Genomic DNA, 13,524 nt, shown 5'->3' with positions numbered 1-13,524 from the left:
TGTTCCTTCCACGTGCTATGTCCGGCCAGGGAAACTCCCCCCTGTCAGGTGAAAAGAATCAGCTTGGACTCCTCATGCATAGAAGCAGGCATGAGGTCAGTCTGCTGCCCCCCCAGGTTGGCAGAGGAAGTGTAGCGCCCAGGATTACATTAGATAATTGACACTGGGTGAAAAAATGGGTTACAAAATTGTAGAAAATTTAGAAAAAACAAAAAACAACCCCTTATGCCAATCAGCGTAACAAAAAAGTGACGTCATTTATTATGGAAAGGTAACTGATCCCACTAAACCATTCTCAAAATGACAAGAAGATGGATTTGGCCAGTATACAGCAAACATCTTCAAACTATTGTAGTATAAGGACGTGCCTGGACCTTGCTCTGTTCTTATAAACCTGCCTGGTATATATCCACCATTATCAACATTTAATAGACTACACTATGTCCAATGTTCTATTTTAATTCAATCAAGCGTGTGTAGAGTGAGAGTCTTAAAGCTGAAATAACTTTTTTAATGTTCTACCCGTGATTCAAACCCTAGTTTCCATTGAGGTAAGAGCCCACATTTACAGGGGAGAAATTGTCCTTTGAGCTTCAATCAAAATATCACTAGCCAAGCATTGTTCTAAATCTCTCAATAGTCCAAGTTTTAGGTGATAAGGTCAGATGAGGTCAGTGACCTTGATCAAAATATGCACAAGATCTAAGGGTCTCCATGATGTCACATGATATCACAAGGTGTCCCTGTTATGAGGCATGACCATATATGGAGGCATGATGTGGCCATATATATTGACATTCCCATATATGGGGAAGGGCCCCTGGCGATGTCGTCTACTCGTGTCTACATATGCCCATATATGGAGATCCCTGATGATGTCACGTGATGTCACATGTCATGTGATGATGTGATTTTTTTATGTATTGCCATGTCTCCATGTGATGTGCAACAGGATGTCTGTGATTGTCCTGCGCCTGTTTTAGTTTCTTTGTCACATGTGTTTGTTGTTTGAGAGCATTTTGTCAGTTTTTCATTGTGTATGTCACTGTAAATTTTAACCTGGCTAATAAGAAGGGGAAAAATCAGTCTTATTACATTTGTTCAGCTTTGGATGTATTTCTGTTTAATTGTCAGCAATTGCCTGTCCCTATATGCCTACTCAGCTGACTGTTGTACTGCTGTAGTGCTGTACTGTACCTGTTTATCTGCCAGCCTATTGATCTGCTTGCCCACCTGTAGCATATCTGTAGCCTGCCGTTCTTGCTCCCTATATTTCCTAGTGTTTATTCAGGCTTGAGAAACCCACAGCGCATACTGTATATATTTCCCCTAATCAATATGTAAATGTGATGACATTTACAGCGGAGTTGTTTATCCAAGGGCTGGCAACTAATGAATACACAGATCAAATTCCTCTTTGTGTCTGTCTGTGCATTGAGCTTTCAAACTCAACTCTCAGTTTGATGCAAATTTTAGGGATTGGAAGCAAATGAGACAAAATGGAAATAATGTAGATGGTGAATATCAACTTGCATTACAGCCATTACCCACCCCCCACTGAAGTAAACAGCATTTGTTTGCTTGTTTGGCTGTTAGCGCACCAGACAGTTGTGTATCAATAACAGTGTACAGGGATAAAAACACTTGCACACACTACACACTTACGCACAGCAAAACATATTTACAGTTGAACTACAGATTTTGTAACGGTGACTTTGTCATTAGCTAATCCTTCAGAAATATCCAGCAATTACATTTAAAAATCTATTTGGTTTTGTCGCTTTTATTTCAAGAGGAATTATTTATGTTGTTTTTGTTTTGGCATAAAGATTCTGTGCAGGTCACATGGTTTTCTAAATAATTTGGCCTTTAGATCAATGTTAAGCAGCCTGGCCTTTCTATCATTGGGAATAACGGCACAAAAGCTGACTCAGAAATTAAAAGTGATGTTATGCACAGTGGTGTAATGGTGATTTTTCTTTTGGTACCACGGCACGTCAAACACACGAACACGCACACACGTGTAATCGCACACGCGCATGCATGTGCGCATGCACACAGCTGATAGCCTAGCCGATGTTGTTTATAGTGTATGACAGTTTTAGACACGCAAACACAAAAGTAGACTTAAATCTAGAAAAGGTGCCCCTCTGGGGACAGGTCTCCACCAGGTCAGGTGCTATAATAAGCCAATGTATGCTTTCCGTACAGCTGCAATGTTGGTGAGTTTTACGTTATTTTTCACAAATGTTAACACGTTTGTCACAAGGCATTCTCAAAACTTCACACACAAAACTGAAAACACAAAATGCTAAACCCTCCTTTTCCATGATTACTCTTTTACATCAAATCTCTTATCCCAAAATGGAACTTGTGTTTTCATTTGGTACACACAGCCATATTTTCAAATGACACACACATACTGTACCATTCATTGAGTACACAAAACTAAGCATTTGCTGCACACTACCAAGCATTTACAGCACAATGAAGTGAACATTCATAGAAATGGAAAACACATGAATGACAATGACTCTGGAGAATGACCCATTTCTCCTTTTGTAAAATAACTCCGTGTAGGCCTACTTTTTCATAGTCAAACATAAAACAGAAATATACAGATATGTAGACACACACATAGCCACATGTGCCCAAATGTGCTGACCTCATCACATTTGTCATGACGGCTATAACTTAAGCTAATTTTCCCTTATTAATTGTTCACCAAACAAAACACTCTCACTCAAGTCCCTTTCATGCTGCAGTCCAAATTGCTCACCAGACCTGAATGTTTAGAGATTTGACTTAATTTTGTGTGTTGTAGGTTGATGCTTAGAGATTTTATGTGAGAAGTGTGTGCACTGTGCAACAACTGAACATTGTGTGTAGTGTTTGGACAGCAAGGTAATGTGTATCGACAGTGTGTAAAGAAGGAAAGTCAGAGTCTAATGCAGATAAGGGAGTGTGATGTAGTGCAAATTGTTTCGAGCGTATAGGTACATGAAGTGAAGTTTGTGCAAAACTGTAATACAATTAGATAATACTGTTCTGTTTGAATGAATGGGCTGTCTATGGGAAGTTGCACCTAGGTAGCACCTTGCTGGCAAGATGGCAGACGTGTGCATATCATCAATTGTATGTCCAGCCTCTCATTCTCAAACAACTCTGCCAGGAAGTTGGCAGTCCACATACTGACAAAATCAATGGAGGGACTTTGTGTGTGGGACAGCCCACACACAAACTGTACAAATGCGTCTGGTTAGAGGAATAACACGCTAACACAAAGTTGAGAAAGGGTTGGGAGATGAGGGGTAGATCGGATGGCAGAGTAGTACAGCGGATAAAGTGATGAGTGGTTGTCAACGTGGAATGTTTTGGAGGATACCCTATTGACTTTCAGGTGTAAACTATAACTCATTGAGTTCACTGGTCAGTTGAAACTTGAAAGATAGTGGTTTGGTATGGGGTGTACACATGCACACACACACGGACACTTAAGCCCACGCACGCACGCGGGCAGAGTGCATGCCTTTTGTCCGACAGGGCATAGGTCCGATCCATTGGTCCCATCGACTACCTACCCCAAACCCTCACCCTAACCATAACCGCGAGCACGGGGCAGCACACCTAAAGCTAACCCCGAGTCGGACCAATGCGGACCAAAGTATGCCCCCCACGCACGCACGCACTCTCTCTCTCTCTCTCTCCTTTTCATTTTCGGGCCATTCACTGATCAATGTATTATCTGCAACCGCAAAATTTGCCATTTGGCTGAGCCGAAGGAACCGGGCGCAGGAGGTGGGCTGTGTGGACCCGGTGCTCATAATGACTGGACTTATAAGAGCACGGCTCAGAGTAGAACACGCGTATTATAAGATGGTGAACAATCTCGATGCGTTCTGTGTAAAGTGGGCAATTGAGGGAGTTTCGTGTACAGTGGGAGATCACGATGAGCTGCTATTCTCTTTCTGATTGTTTTTTTTGGAAGATGGCTATCTTACTGTAACTTGTTACAGTAAGACGGCTTTCTCAAAACAGCACACACAAAACTGAAAACCTCACACACAACATGCTAAACCCTGATCCTGAATGCTAAACCCTGACTCTAATGCAGCTAAGGGAGGTATTGCTACTTCTACCTATAAATAAAAAGGTGTACTTCAACCACTGCAGAATTGCCAGCTGCATGGCAGATTTTTGGTGAGTTTTTGTTTACGTTGTAGAGGAGTGGGCAGTGGATTGTGGAAGAGTGGGCAGGCTGAATGTTATCTTTAGGTGCAAATAATGCTGAGTACTGCCGCTGCGTAATACCATAAAGGTCGGCCATAATGGTCAGCCATGTGTACATCACTGTGGATTAATTGTGTGCAAATGTCAAGAATGTAAAGGCAAATTGACTGTAGATACCTTACTTATTGGTTGACACAATTTATTATTGTATAGACAAAATATCCAAACGGTGAATTATTAAAATCAGGTATGTTTTGGAGGTTTATAGTTTCAAGTTAGTTTTTACTAATCTAATAGTGCTAATCGAACTAATGTCAGAGTCTGTTAAATTGTCCCTCATTATCTGACCTCATGTTGAGTGTATCAGAGCAGCCCTCCGGCTCAGAAAGTGTTATTATCTCGGAAAAAGTACCAGTAGGGGCGCTGTTGTGCCAGAAACAGAGAGAGGGATAGTGCTGCACTGTTGCCTGCTAATGAGAGTGTGGGGGGGGGGGCATCTGAAAATGATGCAGACATGCAGTAAAGTGCAAAGACTGCAGTGTGAGAGTTGAATCCGAATCGAAATCAGAATCAACTGTATTGTCACATCATAGGTTTACATGTGTATGTATAGATATACATATAGATATACTGTGTATATTTCAAATGTATCTGCTGTACCTTTACAATGCACTCATACAGAAAGGTATCATCATATTGTAAGAATAATTCTAATTGTGGATATTATGTCAGTTCGGAGCAAGACTAGACATTTATATTGACTATTTGACCACAATACCCCTGTGTTTTACAACCTTGTAATTCATATTCCAGCAACTGAATTGAAACACCTTCGACCCACTGCTTGTATCACACTCACGTGTGTGCATGTGCACGCACACACACACACACACACACACACACACACACACACACACACACACACACACACACACACACACACACACACACACACATTGAGTCAAGCTTACAGTGTTCTGAGTGTGTGATGAATTGTGGCTCTTGCATGCCACAGCTGAACACAATAACTCAAACTACCACCCATAACAGATAAGGTGATCAGATTGACTGTATGAAAGAAACAGAGCAAGAGAGAAAAAGAAGACTGAACTAGAAAAAGTGCCCTTCCGGGCACAGGTCTCCACCAGGTTATCCACAGATCCGTGCAGTTGGAGGTAAAAACACTTTTCGGCCAGTTATAGCGCCACCTTGAGGCTGAGTTGAAATTGTTCATGTGGCATTTCGTCCTCGGCCTAGTGGGAATGTGGGTGCACAATTTCACGGAAATCACGCGATGTGTTCATGATTTGCAGCATTTTGTTTGAAACTGAGCACTCCTGTGAACTTTGGAAGCCAATCTTAACCAATCAGGATGGAGTCTGATAAATATGAAAGACCCGTTTCGTTGAATGGCTCTAGAGAGACTGTGTACCAATTTGCGTGATGTTTGGACAAAATCTGTAGGTGTACTGTGCAAAAACTTGTTTTGCACAAAGCGGCCTCCTGGTGGCGCTATAACAGGCCGTGCTGGAAAGTTTGGGGCAGAGGTTCATCGTTGGCATCCAGGGAGTGTGTGTGCAAAATTTGGCATCGACCGGGTTAACGGTGGCCGAGATTAGCTGTTCACGGACACACGGACGGACGGACGGACGGACGGACGGACGGACGGACGGACGGACGGACGGACACGCGGACAGACGGAGTGCAAAACATACTCTCCCCACATGCCTTCGGCCTGATTACAAAGCAGAGCATGTGAGCAGCAGGTTTTCAAAAAGGTTGATGTGGCCCTCGGAGCAATGACCGTCCTCTGCTCCAAGCCAACTTCTGTTACTTGTTAATATTACTTGGTAATGTTCACTTCTCTTATATGGTATCTCTGGTGGTTGTGTGGGTGCGTGATACGATTGAAGCCAGTGCTGTAAATAATCCATAATTTGAGTTTCTTTCAACACAATAACATCGACTCTGACTCCTCTCCTGTTCTAAAGAAAAATGTGTGTCTGTACATTATGATAATTCCCACAGATACATCTAACAAAGTCTACACCCATCCTAAAACTCTATGATACAATTGGAGAATAACTTCAAGTTCAAAACAAGTGATGATTGATAGTATGATTGCCTGCCTCCTAAGCTATGCCACACACACTGTGAAAGGGCCGATTTCCGCAGCCTGTACAACCGCAGCGGCAGCCTCGATGCAACAGCTGCTAAGTTGGACAGCAGGAAAGCGACAACAAAACAGTCATTGAACCACGGGAGAGCGGGGGGGGGGGTTGGGGGGGGACACAACGGAGACAAGAACACAACGGAGACCGCGTTCTTTCAACCTGACAAATATTACTAGGTCCTATGTAATCATTTGTTTAAGCAGCAATAGGCCTACACCATACGTTATTAGTATACGTTATATTGACAACACAAACGATCATACTCAAAATTAAAACACAATTGGACGAAACTGGACAAGGCCACCCAACACCCAACTATAACTATAGTTATTAAAGTACAAGTATATATTAATGCCCACACATATAGGCTAGCACAAACGCATAAATAAAGGGTTTCACAGACGGAACTTTCTGGGCCCAAGAATTCAAAACTTTTTGTATCCCTATCCGATTGGGATTTTGGTTGTTAACTTGTTAACTAATTAACAGTGTTTGCTGAGAGAAGTCAGTGCTCACAAATCTAATATGAAAGTGATTCCAATGCTGTTTTAATTTTGAACTATATTACCCAAAATAAAACTGATGTTTTGAATTATTGGGCCATACAAGGGTATCAGCCTATCCCAGCTATTCTGTGAATCGCTATGGTTGGCTACAGCTGGGTTTAACCACCGGCCAATTAACTATAGCTATGTTCACACTGTGCACATCATGTGTCTCTGTAGGTGTGTTTTTGTGTTGGAGAAACAGATTGACAGGTGATAGAGAGAGAGAGAGAGAGAGAGAGAGAGAGAGAGAGAGATGCTGTGAGCTATAGGGGGAGAGGTCAACAGAAAAAAAAATAGGGACGGGAGAAACGGAGTGGAGCACAGGGAGGATTGTGATGGATGCAATGTCTCTTAGGGTTCTGTTTAGAGGCCTGTTAGGGGCTGTGGGTTTTTATCTGTGGAGCTTGTAATAACTGCTGAGGAATATCAATCGACTCACATCCCACTGAGACTCATTCAGTATATCTTCTCATTCTCTCTCTTGCTTTTTTCAGTCTGCCTCTTTCCGTTTACCTGACCACCGTAATCTCTCTGTAGATCTCTTGTGACAAGCTGCAACTTCCTTGCTTTTTGTCTCTTTGCCGCATGCACGCACACACGGTCTCTGTCTTGCATTCTCAGGCTTATAGCTTTCTCTGTCAATTTATCTCCCTCTATTGTGTATCGTGGTTCCCTTTCCATCCAGCTATTTATCTTTCTGTCAGTTTATCTTGCTTTGTGTTTCTCTCTATATGACCATGTTTACATGGACTGAAATAATCAAACTTTTTATGTTGTTAACATGGACTGCTTATAGAAACATTCCATTTAGATTTACGAACATAGCCTGATTATTGACTGAAGAAGCCCCCATCCACATACTGTAGCACAGAATGCTGAAATGCATTTATTTTTCATTTTGTAGTTGCTTGATACATTTACATTTTCAGAATGTATAGTTACTATAGGCTACTGCAAAAAACGGCCTCCTGGTGGCGCTATAAGAGACCAATGTGAAAGATTTGGCAGAGGTTCTGCCCTGGCCTCCTGTGTTAAAAAAGCAATAAATGTTTTTTTAACACTCATATTTTAATTATTATCATTACAAACTAATAAAAGAACCCATTAGACCACCTGCCCATCACTGGTGGAACAGCGGATTAACATCACATGTAATTTGCTCCCATCAGAGTGCATCCTTGAGATTCACGTAAATTTGCGCAGGCACGCACATGCACACAAAAATTGCATTATCCTACTCTACGTAAGGATAGAAGCTTAAAGATAGGTCTACGAGATTTTTTTCTTGTGTACTTCAGCAGCCCACTCTGCCAATGCAAGCTAGTATATGGCAACTACAGTTGCAGGAGCAAAGGAGCAGGTGGTGATGTAATTCTAATTTTGCAACTCCATTATGAACAGTCGAGGTGAGCTGGGAGATCGTTTGGCACTAGATGTCACAGACAAAAAATCTGCACTTGTTTTGGCACTGTGTGCCCAATTAAATGGCATGGCCATTCGCTGGCAACATTCTCGGAATATCAGACGCTTCTAGCCATACAGCCTTCCTGCATAACTGTAGTCCCATGTTTCCTGATTAAGGTGGCATATTTTTTTGTTCCTGTTCACAGAACTGTAATCTGGGACTAGCCTACAGGTATGCTGTATATGCATGGGTTTACAGAAGGTGCATGCCGTTGCACTGCATACCGGCATAGCTGCTACATAGATACAGTTGTATTGGCTCATTTGATATATTGCAACCAAACTAGTCAAAGGACACAAATTATATGAATCTGAGCGTGAAACATGTATGCAACCTCCTGGAAACCCCATTTACAGTGAGTGTGCACAGAGCTCACACACAAATGAATAAACGGATATAGGCCTACCTGCTGTAACTATACACACTCGTCAATTTCACTGTGTACTTGTCCGCTGATCTATATTGTGCAATACAGTGGTGAATAAACACACAAAAGTCTGACATAAGGACACTTTTGCACCAAACAGTATCACATGCTTAATGTGTACAACATGATCACTTCCACATCACATTATACGTGGAAGTTCAATCACATTATAAACCACAGCTCCACAAGCTCAATGTGTGCATTGCATTGTCTATAAAACACGTACACACACACAAACACACACACACACACACACACACACATGTTTCACCATGCTCCATACGAACAATCCATAACCTGATGGGTGATTTACGACATGTATAAAGTGATCCCCTGCAAAGACGCACCATTTAATAGACTCTACCACATATACGGTAGATCGACCACAGTGGGGCGTCCGTTTCCATTAATGAACCCTTAAAAGCTTCTAGATTGTCATTTACTTTCCCAGTTTCCCGCCTCTTCCTCTTTTCTTTATGGCTGTGCGTATGCTGTCGTTCATGTTTTTGTCTTGTTCTTTTACAATGATAGACGAGAGCCATCAAAATCTGTTTAGGCATTCTCTTCACACTTATTGCCTTTTATATGATTGTAGTGGTGTCTGAGACTGTGTTGTGGTGTGTCTATAAAATACACATTAGTCAAGTCCCTGGTGTCATGTGCCCTTAACTCACATGCACATGTGGACACACACACACACACATACACACGAGCGCGCACGCACGCACGTACACGCAGTGTTTTCATTGAATCAATCACCCACCAGCTTGTGTGCATATGAGTGCTCATATAGGCAAGATAGATGAGAAGTGGGTGTGTCACGTATGTGCATTTCGCTTAAAGTGAGTTTGTTTCGCAAGCTAATTTCACTGCAAGTGTCTTATTGGAGATGACTCATCTGGGGGCGTCATAGCCTGGCAAAATGCCAGCCCGTGCGTGTCTGTCTGTTTCACATAAATTACTTTGTTTCACAAGCAAGCTAATTTCAGAGCATGTAGCTTACGGAAGTGTCTTATTGGAGATCGGGAGCACATTCAGCAATCCACATACAGTAAACATAGACGCACATGTATTGTATACACACATGCATAGACAAAGACTTACAGACACATGAATAGATTCACAGGTACACAATCACAGATAACCCAAGCTGTCACTGTCTCAACAGACACAAAATCGGGCGGCTATGGCTCAGGAGGTAGAGCAGGTGTGTGTGTGTGTGTGTGTGTGTGTGTGTGTGTGTGTGTGTGTGTGTGTGTGTGTGTGTGTGTGTGTGTGTGTGTGTGTGTGTGTGTGTGTGTGTGTGTGTGTGTGTGTGTGTGTGTGTGTGTGTGTGTGTGTGTGTGTGTGCATGCGCTCATGTACATATGCATGTACGTCTGTGCCTTTGTTGCATACACATACTGTATATACTGTACCTGTAGCTGTGTACAAGATTAAATTCTCTGCATTCTCTTTCTTTATCTCATCTCTCCATCACTGAGTTGCATTTTCTCTTTCTTTATCTATCATCTCTCCATCAATGAGTTGCATTGTGTCTTCAACCTTGTTAGACACAGAGCATGGCTGAGAGACAGTCACGCATCGCTCCCCTGCCCTCCACCCTCTGTCTATCCTTTAGATGCTCCCTAGGCCAGCATAATTGGCCCATTGATTGGCAACAGGTCTGACAGCGAATGTCCCTGACGAGACAAACAGACTGGTGAGACGTGGCGTTCCTGCCTTGACCTCTGGGCACACAGAGGACGGTCGCAGAGACAGGCGGGGTGGCGAGCCAGACATCTGGCATCTTGTCTTGTTGGGATAAAGTCTATCGAGGGAGAGACATACAACGGAGAGAGACAGGAGACAGAGATAGTGACAGATGTTGGATGCCAGAAAGGACAGCCGACAGATGGACAGCAATTGGGGGTGAGACAGAAGAACAGGCACAGATGTGGTCCCAAGAATAATGAAAAAGAAAGAGGCCGCATGAAATAGAGGGAAGCAGAGTGAGACAGAAAGACAAACAAATGGACCCCAAGGAAGAACTGTGGCGCCTTTGTTGTTGGCCACCTGCTGCTTTTGTGGCAACAACAGGGAATCCAAACAGACAGACTGACATAAGAAAGGAATGCTCCATTTTGATCATTATTCTTGTCAAGAGTTGTTTTGTTACTGTACATTTTTGAGCACCAAATCATTGCTAGCAGGTTTTACAGAAGTCTGCAGGATCACAGCTGTTGTCTTTCGTCTCAGATGTGTGTCGGACATTGCTGATGAGGAGACACTTTATGGGCACAAAGGAACCAAAATACTGAACACAAAGTATGGATGATGAGGCTAGACAGTAACAACAAAATCTATTTTTATCCCTCCCTTTCCTCTCTGTCTCCCCATTGCATTATTTTATTCTGCCTGTAAATGGCTGCAGTCTGATATTACCAGGCCCCTGAGATTTCCTATAGCATGACACAGATGAGTTTAGTCTGCACATTAATTTCAAATGCGACGTCCATCTGGTCATGGCATAGTAGAGGACAGTGAGGATGATAACAACGATGATGCTAATGATGATGTCCTTGTGATTTAGCTGGTCATAATAGCCGAACGAGGGCTCGACAGCTCGTCAATAGCATATCAACAGTACAGTACACGACACAATTCGTAAATCCATTTAACAGGGCAGTTGGTTCCCATAGCACCAGCAGGGACGCTTAATCCCCTTGCAACAGTATTTAAGATAACTTCTTGCCTGCATGGATCATAGTAATATTTCACAAGTGTCCTCCCAACCGACCAAAGTTTCAGAATGTCAATTTCACCTGTAAGTGATGCGCAAGTATGCAGACTAGCCAACACCAACTCAGGACTCCTAAATTGTTGCCCTCCTCACCTTCCTGTGTAGAATTGCTTCGCACCCATACCTGCGCTTGTGTGTGTGTGTGTGTGTGTGTGTGTGGGTGCGTGGGTGCGTGCGCGCGCACGTATTGTATATAATGCAAACGTGAAAAGGACTTTTTCACGGTCGGACAGAGATATGAGTCACTATGATTCACTGCAACCAAACACAAAGAAAGTATCAAAATGACAAGTTCAGGCTCAGAATGTCTTCACTTTCAACCCTCTTTTTTTAACAATGCTCTCCTCTCCGTGAGATTGGAAATTGTAAAAAGAGGTGTTTTTTGGGGGCTTTTTTATGCCTTTATTTGATAGTACAGTAGCCTGACAGGAAATGGTGAGAGAGACAGATGGGGAGTGACACGTAGCAAAGGTGGTCAGGATTGGGATTCAAACCCACGATATGCTGTATTATTATTATTATTATTATTATTGCTGGATTAGCAACCTAGGTGCCAGGACGGCCAAAAGTCTGACATTTAGACTTCTAATTTAGATTATACTGTACAGTATGTGCATATTTTACACAGCGTCCGATCTACTGCAAAGTCGAATCACACATTGACTCTACAAATTACATTATTTTCTTCAGAAATGTAAACAGCACGTGGGCAGTGCCCACTGGCTCACTGTTTGTAAAGAGCAGGTGGCATGAAGGACCTGAAGAACTGTCAAAAGAAAAAGGTGCATTCGCCAGACTTTAAAAGACCAGGAGCAGCAGAAGAACCAGCTAAAACTGTACAAGACGCTGGTGTTGCCAGCACTTTCAGATAACATGAAACATGAACAGAGGAGACAACAAGGGAGTTGCATGCAGATACCTACGAAGAATACTCTGTGTATACATTGGCAATATCACGTCAATACTAAAAAATATTGTATGAACAGACATAGGCACATTTGAAGTATATAGACCTACAGTTTAAATTATTGATCTGTTCTCCCATAACATACGGTCAATTCAAATCTTTGATTGCAGACTTACCCCCAAGTGTCTGCAACTGTTTTTATACATGCATGCTACATCACTCGATGAGGAAATGTTGCTGTTCTGTTCTGTTTTTGTATATTGCTTTGAAATGTTGTATTATGTTGTATCTCGACGACACTGCAAATGAGGGTGACCTCAATGTCTTTCGAGAATAAATAAAGGTTTGAATGAATGAATGAATGAATATAATAATAAAGATCACACCACAGCCCGGGCGGTGGCGTAACCGTCTAGGCACCCGACTGGTAATCCAGTCGCAGTGTGCCGCGGGTTCGACTCCCGAGCCCTACACGGCCTTTACTGCATGTCTTCCCCCATCTCTCTCCCGTTTCCTGTCAGCCTACTGTCTGTCCCTTCAAAAAACCAATAAAAGGCATAAGCCGCAAAAAAAAGATAAAAAAAAAAAAAAAAGATCACATCACAACAATTGAATCATACCAAATGAGGAAACATTACACCGAATGAGGTTGGCCCAGTGTCCAACCTATCCTTGCTGTTGGACTGGGTTTGAGACATTTTAAAGTGCATCCTAGATGCACTTTAAGACCTTTTTATAAGTAGGCTGATGCACTTTAAGACCTTTTTATAAGTAGGCTATAAGACTACTTAATAGTTCATCATCATTCCTAATTCTGCCCTATTCAACAATATTTATTATTGTAATGGCGGGCTCTCTATGTTGAGCTCGGCTATCACTTGAGCACTTGAGGACTGAATTCTCCTGCGGGAGAGCTAGGCACACTGTAGGGCTCACACTGTAGGGCTCCAACGTGTACCTCAAAGAGTGGGCTGTAGCTGTGACTGAGGGC

Source organism: Protomyctophum parallelum (genome assembly GCF_964188405.1).
Source record: "Protomyctophum parallelum genome assembly, chromosome: 8".
NCBI lineage: Eukaryota > Metazoa > Chordata > Actinopteri > Myctophiformes > Myctophidae > Protomyctophum > Protomyctophum parallelum.
The sequence above is the reverse complement of the archived record's forward strand: the minus strand, read 5'-3'. Positions refer to the sequence as shown.